Source organism: Amphiprion ocellaris, chromosome 12 (genome assembly GCF_022539595.1).
Source record: "Amphiprion ocellaris isolate individual 3 ecotype Okinawa chromosome 12, ASM2253959v1, whole genome shotgun sequence".
Taxonomy (NCBI): Eukaryota; Metazoa; Chordata; class Actinopteri; family Pomacentridae; genus Amphiprion; species Amphiprion ocellaris.
This window is the reverse complement of record NC_072777.1, coordinates 30521311-30532064: the sequence shown is the minus strand read 5'-3', so window position 1 is coordinate 30532064 and position 10754 is coordinate 30521311. Positions and strand designations below refer to the sequence as shown.

The 10754-nt window shown below is 33.4% G+C and overlaps 1 protein-coding gene across 5 annotated transcripts in view; it reads left to right on the top strand.

The window, feature by feature from the left end:
* The window catches only part of entpd5b (ectonucleoside triphosphate diphosphohydrolase 5b), a 63775-nt gene that overhangs the window by 27669 nt on the left and 25352 nt on the right, over positions 1-10754 (top strand). The gene's annotated exons all lie outside the window — the stretch shown is intronic.

Below are 10754 nucleotides of genomic sequence, written 5' to 3'. Positions count from 1 at the left end.
TTCAAAGAAAACCTTTCTGGAGTGTTTTTCACGGCCTCCTTTACATTATTTCATCATATGGCACGTTTTTACAACATGTTTGAAAAATCGCTTTTTTTTTCGACATAGTATAGTAAGGCATTTTTTTCGCGCCAAAATTCATAATGATTTTTTTTTTCAAAGAAAACCTTTCTGGAGTGTTTTTCATGGCCTCCTTTACATTATTTCACCATATGGCACGTTTTTACAACATGTTTGAAAAATCGCTTTTTTTTTCGACATAGTATAGTAAGGCATTTTTTTCGCGCCAAAATTCATAATGATTTTTTTTTTCAAAGAAAACCTTTCTGGAGTGTTTTTCACGGCCTCCTTTACATTATTTCACCATATGGCACGTTTTTACAACATGTTTGAAAAATCGCTTTTTTTTTCGACATAGTATAGTAAGGCGTTTTTTTCGCGCCAAAATTCATGATGATTTTTTTTTCAGAGAAAAACCTTTCTGGAGTGTTTTTCACGCCCTCCTTTACATTATTTCATCATATGGCACGTTTTTAAAACATATTTGAAAAATGGCATTTTTTTTCGACATAGTATAGTAAGGCGTTTTTTTTGCGCCAAAATTCATGATGATTTTTTTTTCAAAGAAAACCTTTCTGGAGTGTTTTTCACACCGTCCTTTACATTATTTCATCATATGGCACGTTTTTAAAACATGTTTGAAAAATGGCATTTTTTTTCAACATAGTATAGTAAGGCGTTTTTTTTTGCCCCAAAATTCATGATGATTTTTTTTTCAAAGAAAACCTTTCTGGAGTGTTTTTCACGGCCTCCTTTACATTATTTCACCATATGGCACGTTTTTACAACATGTTTGAAAAATCGCTTTTTTTTTCGACATAGTATAGTAAGGCGTTTTTTTCGCGCCAAAATTCATGATGATTTTTTTTTCAGAGAAAAACCTTTCTGGAGTGTTTTTCACGCCCTCCTTTACATTATTTCATCATATGGCATGTTTTTACAACATGTTTGAAAAATTGCTTGTTTTTTCGACATAGTATAGTAAGGCGTTTTTTTTGCCCCAAAATTCATGATGATTTTTTTTTCAAAGAAAACCTTTCTGGAATGTTTTTCACGCCCTCCTTTACATTATTTCATCATATGGCACGTTTTTACAACATGTTTGAAAAATCGCTTTTTTTTTCGACATAGTATAGTAAGGCATTTTTTTCGTGCCAAAATTCATGATGATTTTTTTTTCAAAGAAAACCTTTCTGGAGTGTTTTTCACGCCCTCCTTTACATTATTTCATCATATGGCACGTTTTTAAAACATATTTGAAAAATGGCATTTTTTTTCGACATAGTATCGTAAGGCGTTTTTTTTGCGCCAAAATTCATGATGATTTTTTTTTCAAAGAAAACCTTTCTGGAGTGTTTTTCACACCGTCCTTTACATTATTTCATCATATGGCACGTTTTTAAAACATGTTTGAAAAATGGCATTTTTTTTCGACATAGTATAGTAAGGCGTTTTTTTTTGCCCCAAAATTCATGATGATTTTTTTTTTCAAAGAAAACCTTTCTGGAGTGTTTTTCACGCCCTCCTTTACATTATTTCACCATATGGCACGTTTTTACAACATGTTTGAAAAATCGCTTTTTTTTTCGACATAGTATAGTAAGGCGTTTTTTTCGCGCCAAAATTCATGATGATTTTTTTTTCAAAGAAAACCTTTCTGGAGTGTTTTTCACGACCTCCTTTACATTATTTCACCATATGGCATGTTTTTACAACATGTTTGAAAAATCGCTTTTTTTTCCGACATAGTATAGTAAGGCGTTTTTTTCGCGCCAAAATTCATGATGATTTTTTTTTTCAAAGAAAACCTTTCTGGAGTGTTTTTCAAGGCCTCCTTTACATCATTTCACCATATGGCATGTTTTTACAACATGTTTGAAAAATTGCTTGTTTTTTCGACATAGTATAGTAAGGCGTTTTTTTTGCCCCAAAATTCATGATGATTTTTTTTTCAAAGAAAACCTTTCTGGAATGTTTTGCACGCCCTCCTTTACATTATTTCATCATATGGCACGTTTTTACAACATGTTTGAAAAATCGCTTTTTTTTTCGACATAGTATAGTAAGGCATTTTTTTCGCGCCAAAATTCATGATGATTTTTTTTTCAAAGAAAACCTTTCTGGAGTGTTTTTCACACCGTCCTTTACATTATTTCATCATATGGCACGTTTTTAAAACATGTTTGAAAAATGGCATTTTTTTCGACATAGTATAGTAAGGCGTTTTTTTTGCGCCAAAATTCATGATGATTTTTTTTTCAAAGAACACCTTTCTGGAGTGTTTTTCACGGCCTCCTTTACATTATTTGACCATATGGCACGTTTTTACAACATGTTTGAAAAATGGCATTTTTTTTCGACATAGTATAGTAAGGCGTTTTTTTTTGCCCCAAAATTCATGATGATTTTTTTTTTCAAAGAAAACCTTTCTGGAGTGTTTTTCACGCCCTCCTTTACATTATTTCACCATATGGCACGTTTTTACAACATGTTTGAAAAATCGCTTTTTTTTTCGACATAGTATAGTAAGGCGTTTTTTTCGCGCCAAAATTCATGATGATTTTTTTTTCAAAGAAAACCTTTCTGGAGTGTTTTTCACGCCCTCCTTTACATTATTTCATCATATGGCATGTTTTTAAAACATATTTGAAAAATGGCATTTTTTTTCGACATAGTATAGTAAGGCGTTTTTTTTGCGCCAAAATTCATGATGATTTTTTTTTCAAAGAAAACCTTTCTGGAGTGTTTTTCACACCGTCCTTTACATTATTTCATCATATGGCACGTTTTTAAAACATGTTTGAAAAATGGCATTTTTTTTCAACATAGTATAGTAAGGCGTTTTTTTTTGCCCCAAAATTCATGATGATTTTTTTTTCAAAGAAAACCTTTCTGGAGTGTTTTTCACGGCCTCCTTTACATTATTTCACCATATGGCACGTTTTTACAACATGTTTGAAAAATCGCTTTTTTTTTCGACATAGTATAGTAAGGCGTTTTTTTCGCGCCAAAATTCATGATGATTTTTTTTTCAGAGAAAAACCTTTCTGGAGTGTTTTTCACGCCCTCCTTTACATTATTTCATCATATGGCACGTTTTTAAAACATATTTGAAAAATGGCATTTTTTTTCGACATAGTATAGTAAGGCGTTTTTTTTGCGCCAAAATTCATGATGATTTTTTTTTCAAAGAAAACCTTTCTGGAGTGTTTTTCACACCGTCCTTTACATTATTTCATCATATGGCACGTTTTTAAAACATGTTTGAAAAATGGCATTTTTTTTCGACATAGTATAGTAAGGCGTTTTTTTTTGCCCCAAAATTCATGATGATTTTTTTTTTCAAAGAAAACCTTTCTGGAGTGTTTTTCACGACCTCCTTTACATTATTTCACCATATGGCATGTTTTTACAACATGTTTGAAAAATCGCTTTTTTTTTCGACATAGTATAGTAAGGCGTTTTTTTCGCGCCAAAATTCATGATGATTTTTTTTTTCAAAGAAAACCTTTCTGGAGTGTTTTTCACGGCCTCCTTTACATTATTTCACCATATGGCATGTTTTTACAACATGTTTGAAAAATTGCTTGTTTTTTCGACATAGTATAGTAAGGCGTTTTTTTTGCCCCAAAATTCATGATGATTTTTTTTTCAAAGAAAACCTTTCTGGAATGTTTTTCACGCCCTCCTTTACATTATTTCATCATATGGCACGTTTTTACAACATGTTTGAAAAATCGCTTTTTTTTTCGACATAGTATAGTAAGGCATTTTTTTCGCGCCAAAATTCATGATGATTTTTTTTTCAAAGAAAACCTTTCTGGAGTGTTTTTCACGGCCTCCTTTACATTATTTCACCATATGGCACGTTTTTACAACATGTTTGAAAAATCGCTTTTTTTTTCGACATAGTATAGTAAGGCGTTTTTTTCGCGCCAAAATTCATGATGATTTTTTTTTCAGAGAAAAACCTTTCTTCACGCCCTCCTTTACATTATTTCATCATATGGCACGTTTTTAAAACATATTTGAAAAATGGCATTTTTTTTCGACATAGTATAGTAAGGCGTTTTTTTTGCGCCAAAATTCATGATGATTTTTTTTTCAAAGAAAACCTTTCTGGAGTGTTTTTCACACCGTCCTTTACATTATTTCATCATATGGCACGTTTTTAAAACATGTTTGAAAAATGGCATTTTTTTTCGACATAGTATAGTAAGGCGTTTTTTTTTGCCCCAAAATTCATGATGATTTTTTTTTTCAAAGAAAACCTTTCTGGAGTGTTTTTCACGACCTCCTTTACATTATTTCACCATATGGCATGTTTTTACAACATGTTTGAAAAATCGCTTTTTTTTTCGACATAGTATAGTAAGGCGTTTTTTTCGCGCCAAAATTCATGATGATTTTTTTTTTCAAAGAAAACCTTTCTGGAGTGTTTTTCACGGCCTCCTTTACATTATTTCACCATATGGCATGTTTTTACAACATGTTTGAAAAATTGCTTGTTTTTTCGACATAGTATAGTAAGGCGTTTTTTTTGCCCCAAAATTCATGATGATTTTTTTTTCAAAGAAAACCTTTCTGGAATGTTTTTCACGCCCTCCTTTACATTATTTCATCATATGGCACGTTTTTACAACATGTTTGAAAAATCGCTTTTTTTTTCGACATAGTATAGTAAGGCATTTTTTTCGCGCCAAAATTCATGATGATTTTTTTTTCAAAGAAAACCTTTCTGGAGTGTTTTTCACGGCCTCCTTTACATTATTTCACCATATGGCACGTTTTTACAACATGTTTGAAAAATCGCTTTTTTTTTCGACATAGTATAGTAAGGCGTTTTTTTCGCGCCAAAATTCATGATGATTTTTTTTTCAGAGAAAAACCTTTCTTCACGCCCTCCTTTACATTATTTCATCATATGGCACGTTTTTAAAACATATTTGAAAAATGGCATTTTTTTTCGACATAGTATAGTAAGGCGTTTTTTTTGCGCCAAAATTCATGATGATTTTTTTTTCAAAGAAAACCTTTCTGGAGTGTTTTTCACACCGTCCTTTACATTATTTCATCATATGGCACGTTTTTAAAACATGTTTGAAAAATGGCATTTTTTTTCGACATAGTATAGTAAGGCGTTTTTTTTTGCCCCAAAATTCATGATGATTTTTTTTTTCAAAGAAAACCTTTCTGGAGTGTTTTTCACGCCCTCCTTTACATTATTTCACCATATGGCACGTTTTTACAACATGTTTGAAAAATCGCTTTTTTTTTCGACATAGTATAGTAAGGCGTTTTTTTTGCGCCAAAATTCATGATGATTTTTTTTTTAGGAGAAAAACCTTTCTGGAGTGTTTTTCACGCCCTCCTTTACATTATTTCATCATATGGCACGTTTTTAAAACATATTTGAAAAATGGCATTTTTTTTCGACATAGTATAGTAAGGCGTTTTTTTTGCGCCAAAATTCATGATGATTTTTTTTTCAAAGAAAACCTTTCTGGAGTGTTTTTCACACCGTCCTTTACATTATTTCATCATATGGCACGTTTTTAAAACATGTTTGAAAAATGGCATTTTTTTTCGACATAGTATAGTAAGGCGTTTTTTTTTGCCCCAAAATTCATGATGATTTTTTTTTTCAAAGAAAACCTTTCTGGAGTGTTTTTCACGCCCTCCTTTACATTATTTCACCATATGGCACGTTTTTACAACATGTTTGAAAAATCGCTTTTTTTTTCGACATAGTATAGTAAGGCGTTTTTTTCGCGCCAAAATTCATGATGATTTTTTTTTCAAAGAAAACCTTTCTGGAGTGTTTTTCACGACCTCCTTTACATTATTTCACCATATGGCATGTTTTTACAACATGTTTGAAAAATCGCTTTTTTTTTCGACATAGTATAGTAAGGCGTTTTTTTCGCGCCAAAATTCATGATGATTTTTTTTTTCAAAGAAAACCTTTCTGGAGTGTTTTTCACGGCCTCCTTTACATTATTTCACCATATGGCATGTTTTTACAACATGTTTGAAAAATTGCTTGTTTTTTCGACATAGTATAGTAAGGCGTTTTTTTTGCCCCAAAATTCATGATGATTTTTTTTTCAAAGAAAACCTTTCTGGAGTGTTTTTCACGGCCTCCTTTACATTATTTCATCATATGGCACGTTTTTACAACATGTTTGAAAAATCGCTTTTTTTTTCGACATAGTATAGTAAGGCATTTTTTTCGCGCCAAAATTCATAATGATTTTTTTTTTCAAAGAAAACCTTTCTGGAGTGTTTTTCATGGCCTCCTTTACATTATTTCACCATATGGCACGTTTTTACAACATGTTTGAAAAATCGCTTTTTTTTTCGACATAGTATAGTAAGGCATTTTTTTCGCGCCAAAATTCATAATGATTTTTTTTTTTCAAAGAAAACCTTTCTGGAGTGTTTTTCACGGCCTCCTTTACATTATTTCACCATATGGCACGTTTTTACAACATGTTTGAAAAATCGCTTTTTTTTTCGACATAGTATAGTAAGGCGTTTTTTTCGCGCCAAAATTCATGATGATTTTTTTTTCAGAGAAAAACCTTTCTGGAGTGTTTTTCACGCCCTCCTTTACATTATTTCATCATATGGCACGTTTTTAAAACATATTTGAAAAATGGCATTTTTTTTCGACATAGTATAGTAAGGCGTTTTTTTTGCGCCAAAATTCATGATGATTTTTTTTTCAAAGAAAACCTTTCTGGAGTGTTTTTCACACCGTCCTTTACATTATTTCATCATATGGCACGTTTTTAAAACATGTTTGAAAAATGGCATTTTTTTTCAACATAGTATAGTAAGGCGTTTTTTTTTGCCCCAAAATTCATGATGATTTTTTTTTCAAAGAAAACCTTTCTGGAGTGTTTTTCACGGCCTCCTTTACATTATTTCACCATATGGCACGTTTTTACAACATGTTTGAAAAATCGCTTTTTTTTTCGACATAGTATAGTAAGGCGTTTTTTTCGCGCCAAAATTCATGATGATTTTTTTTTCAGAGAAAAACCTTTCTGGAGTGTTTTTCACGCCCTCCTTTACATTATTTCATCATATGGCATGTTTTTACAACATGTTTGAAAAATTGCTTGTTTTTTCGACATAGTATAGTAAGGCGTTTTTTTTGCCCCAAAATTCATGATGATTTTTTTTTCAAAGAAAACCTTTCTGGAATGTTTTTCACGCCCTCCTTTACATTATTTCATCATATGGCACGTTTTTACAACATGTTTGAAAAATCGCTTTTTTTTTCGACATAGTATAGTAAGGCATTTTTTTCGTGCCAAAATTCATGATGATTTTTTTTTCAAAGAAAACCTTTCTGGAGTGTTTTTCACGCCCTCCTTTACATTATTTCATCATATGGCACGTTTTTAAAACATATTTGAAAAATGGCATTTTTTTTCGACATAGTATCGTAAGGCGTTTTTTTTGCGCCAAAATTCATGATGATTTTTTTTTCAAAGAAAACCTTTCTGGAGTGTTTTTCACACCGTCCTTTACATTATTTCATCATATGGCACGTTTTTAAAACATGTTTGAAAAATGGCATTTTTTTTCGACATAGTATAGTAAGGCGTTTTTTTTTGCCCCAAAATTCATGATGATTTTTTTTTTCAAAGAAAACCTTTCTGGAGTGTTTTTCACGCCCTCCTTTACATTATTTCACCATATGGCACGTTTTTACAACATGTTTGAAAAATCGCTTTTTTTTTCGACATAGTATAGTAAGGCGTTTTTTTCGCGCCAAAATTCATGATGATTTTTTTTTCAAAGAAAACCTTTCTGGAGTGTTTTTCACGACCTCCTTTACATTATTTCATCATATGGCACGTTTTTAAAACATGTTTGAAAAATGGCATTTTTTTCGACATAGTATAGTAAGGCGTTTTTTTTGCGCCAAAATTCATGATGATTTTTTTTTCAAAGAACACCTTTCTGGAGTGTTTTTCACGGCCTCCTTTACATTATTTCACCATATGGCATGTTTTTACAACATGTTTGAAAAATGCTTGTTTTTTCGACATAGTATAGTAAGGCGTTTTTTTTGCGCCAAAATTCATGATGATTTTTTTTTCCAAAGAAAACCTTTCTGGAGTGTTTTTCACGCCCTCTTTTACATTATTTCATCATATTGCACGTTTTTACAACATGTTTGAAAAATGGCATTTTTTTCGACATAGTATAGTAAGGCGTTTTTTTTGCGCCAAAATTCATGATGATTTTTTTATTCAAAGAAAACCTTTCTGGAGTGTTTTTCACAGCCTCCCTTACATTATTTCATCATATGGCATGTTTTCGCAACATGTTGAAAAATCGCATTTTTTTTCCGACATATTATACTATGGCGTTTTTTTTGCGCCAAAATTCATGATGATTTTTTTTTTTTTTAAAGAAAGCCATTCTGTCATCCAAAATGTGACAAAAATTTCATACGTTAGTATGTCGTCCAAAACGTGACAACTACATCATATGTCGTCCAAAACGTGACAACTACATCATAGTTTAGTATGTCGTCCAAAATGTCACAAAATTGTCATAGGTTAGTATGTCGTCCAAAATGTGACAAATACGTCACAGGTTAGTATGTCGTCCAAAATGTGACAAAAACGTCATTAGTATGTCGTCCAAAATGTGTCAAAAATGTCATAGTTTAGTATGTCGCCGAAATATCACAGAGAAGTCATAGGTTAGTATGTCATCCAAAATGTGACAAAAACGTGAAAGGTTAGTATGTCATCCAAAATATGACAAATGCATCATAGTTTAGTATGTCGTCCAAAATGTGACAAAAATGTCATAGTTTAGTATCTCGTCCAAAATGTGACAAAAACGTCATAGTTTAGTATGTCGTCCAAAATGTGACAAAAACATCATAGTTTAGTGTGTTGTCCAAAATGTGACAAAAACGTATGTCGTCCAAAATATCACAAAAAACGTCATCGTTTAGTATGTCGTCCAAAATGTGGCAATAAACGTTATAGTTTAGTACAGGGGTTGGGCAATTAATTTTCATATGGGGCCACATGAGAAACTTTGACAGTTGTTAAGGGCCGGACCAATACACTTACAGCTCTGCTCAATATATGTCTCAACAAAAACAGTAAATGAAACATTACAATGATACAACAAAAATGTGGAACACAACTATTTAATGAAAGATTTTGTTTTTTCATTTAAACTATGATTGCTGCCTATTGAGTTGTAGATATTTTTAATGGTGTGACTTCCTTCAGCGTGGGCATGTGGATGAGAATGTTGCCCTCCAACTGGCTTGAGAGAAACTTCAGCTTTCTCATAAAAGCGGTCACCAGGCTGTACATTTCACATGCAAAGAGGCCCTTGCCTTGCAGCTTGGTATTTAGTTCATTCATTAGTGCAGTCACATCAACAGCAAAAGCAAGGTCTGCCATCCACAGTCTGCATCTGAGAGCTCGGCGATGTCCCTGCCTTTCTTCTCACAAAACTCTTGAATCTCTGCTCTCAGATCCCAACTCGTTTAAGCATCTTGTCCAGGCTGAGCCATCTGACAGCTGTCTGGTAACCAAGGTCACCATGTTCACTCTCATCTCCTCAAAAAAGACAACAAACTGTCTGTGGTTTAGTGCTCTCGCCCTGATAAAGTTAACTACTTTAGTTACAACATCAGTCACGTGGTTGATTTTTAGCACTGACTTACACAGCACCTCCTGATGTATAATACAATGCAAAAATATCAGTTTCTGTTCTGGGTTTATTTCAGTCACTTTATCTTGCATCCGTTTCAAGTTATTTCAAGTTTAAGTCCAACATTTTCCCTGTCAAATTTGGACAGCCATCAGTAGTAACACCAACCAAATTCTCCCATTTTAGTCCCAGCTTGTTCATACATGTATTTACCTCAGTGAACAAATCACTCACCGTCGTGGTCCCTTCATTGGCTGCACAGCTGCCAGCTCCTCCATCATCTCAAAGGTTTTTGTTAGTCCACGTACAAAGATGAGTAACTGGGCTGTGTCACGGACATCACAGCTCTCGTCCAGAGCCAAGGAGAAGACGTCAAAATCGTTCACTTTGTTGTGCAGCTGAAGCTCCAGATTTTCGGCGATGCTCTCCGCCCGCCTCGTTACGGTTCGCCTGGAAAGGGCCACATTAACGAACGCTCCTTTCTTCTCCAGGCATATAAACGCTGCAGAGTCCACCAGACATTCTTTGACAAACTCTCCATCAGAGAATGGCTTACTCACATCCCTTTATGTGTGAGCTTTGGTTTAAAAAAAAAAAAAAAAAATCCTTGCTGCTTTAGCAGTTTAGCTAGCGAACCTTCAGACATCCTCCCCGCTCTGCATCAGTCAAATGTTTGTACTTCTCCGCCATGTTTGGTCTCGTAATGTCGATTCAGATTAAAATCCTTGAGCACCGCGACCTGTTCGCCACAAACTAGCCCACAGCTTTACCTCTGATTTCAGTGAAGAAATACTTGGAAGTCCATGTCTTGTTAAAAACCCTGCATTCGGAATCAATCTTTCTTTTTTGCCGTTAGCTGACATCTTCCCGGGCCGAAGCTGACCAACAAACCAATCAGTGCATAAACCTTATGTTAAGTACGGAAAGCACGGGCGAAAAAAACGTAAGGTCGCGCGTGACGTCAGTTTTGTATGTGGTCCAAAATGTGA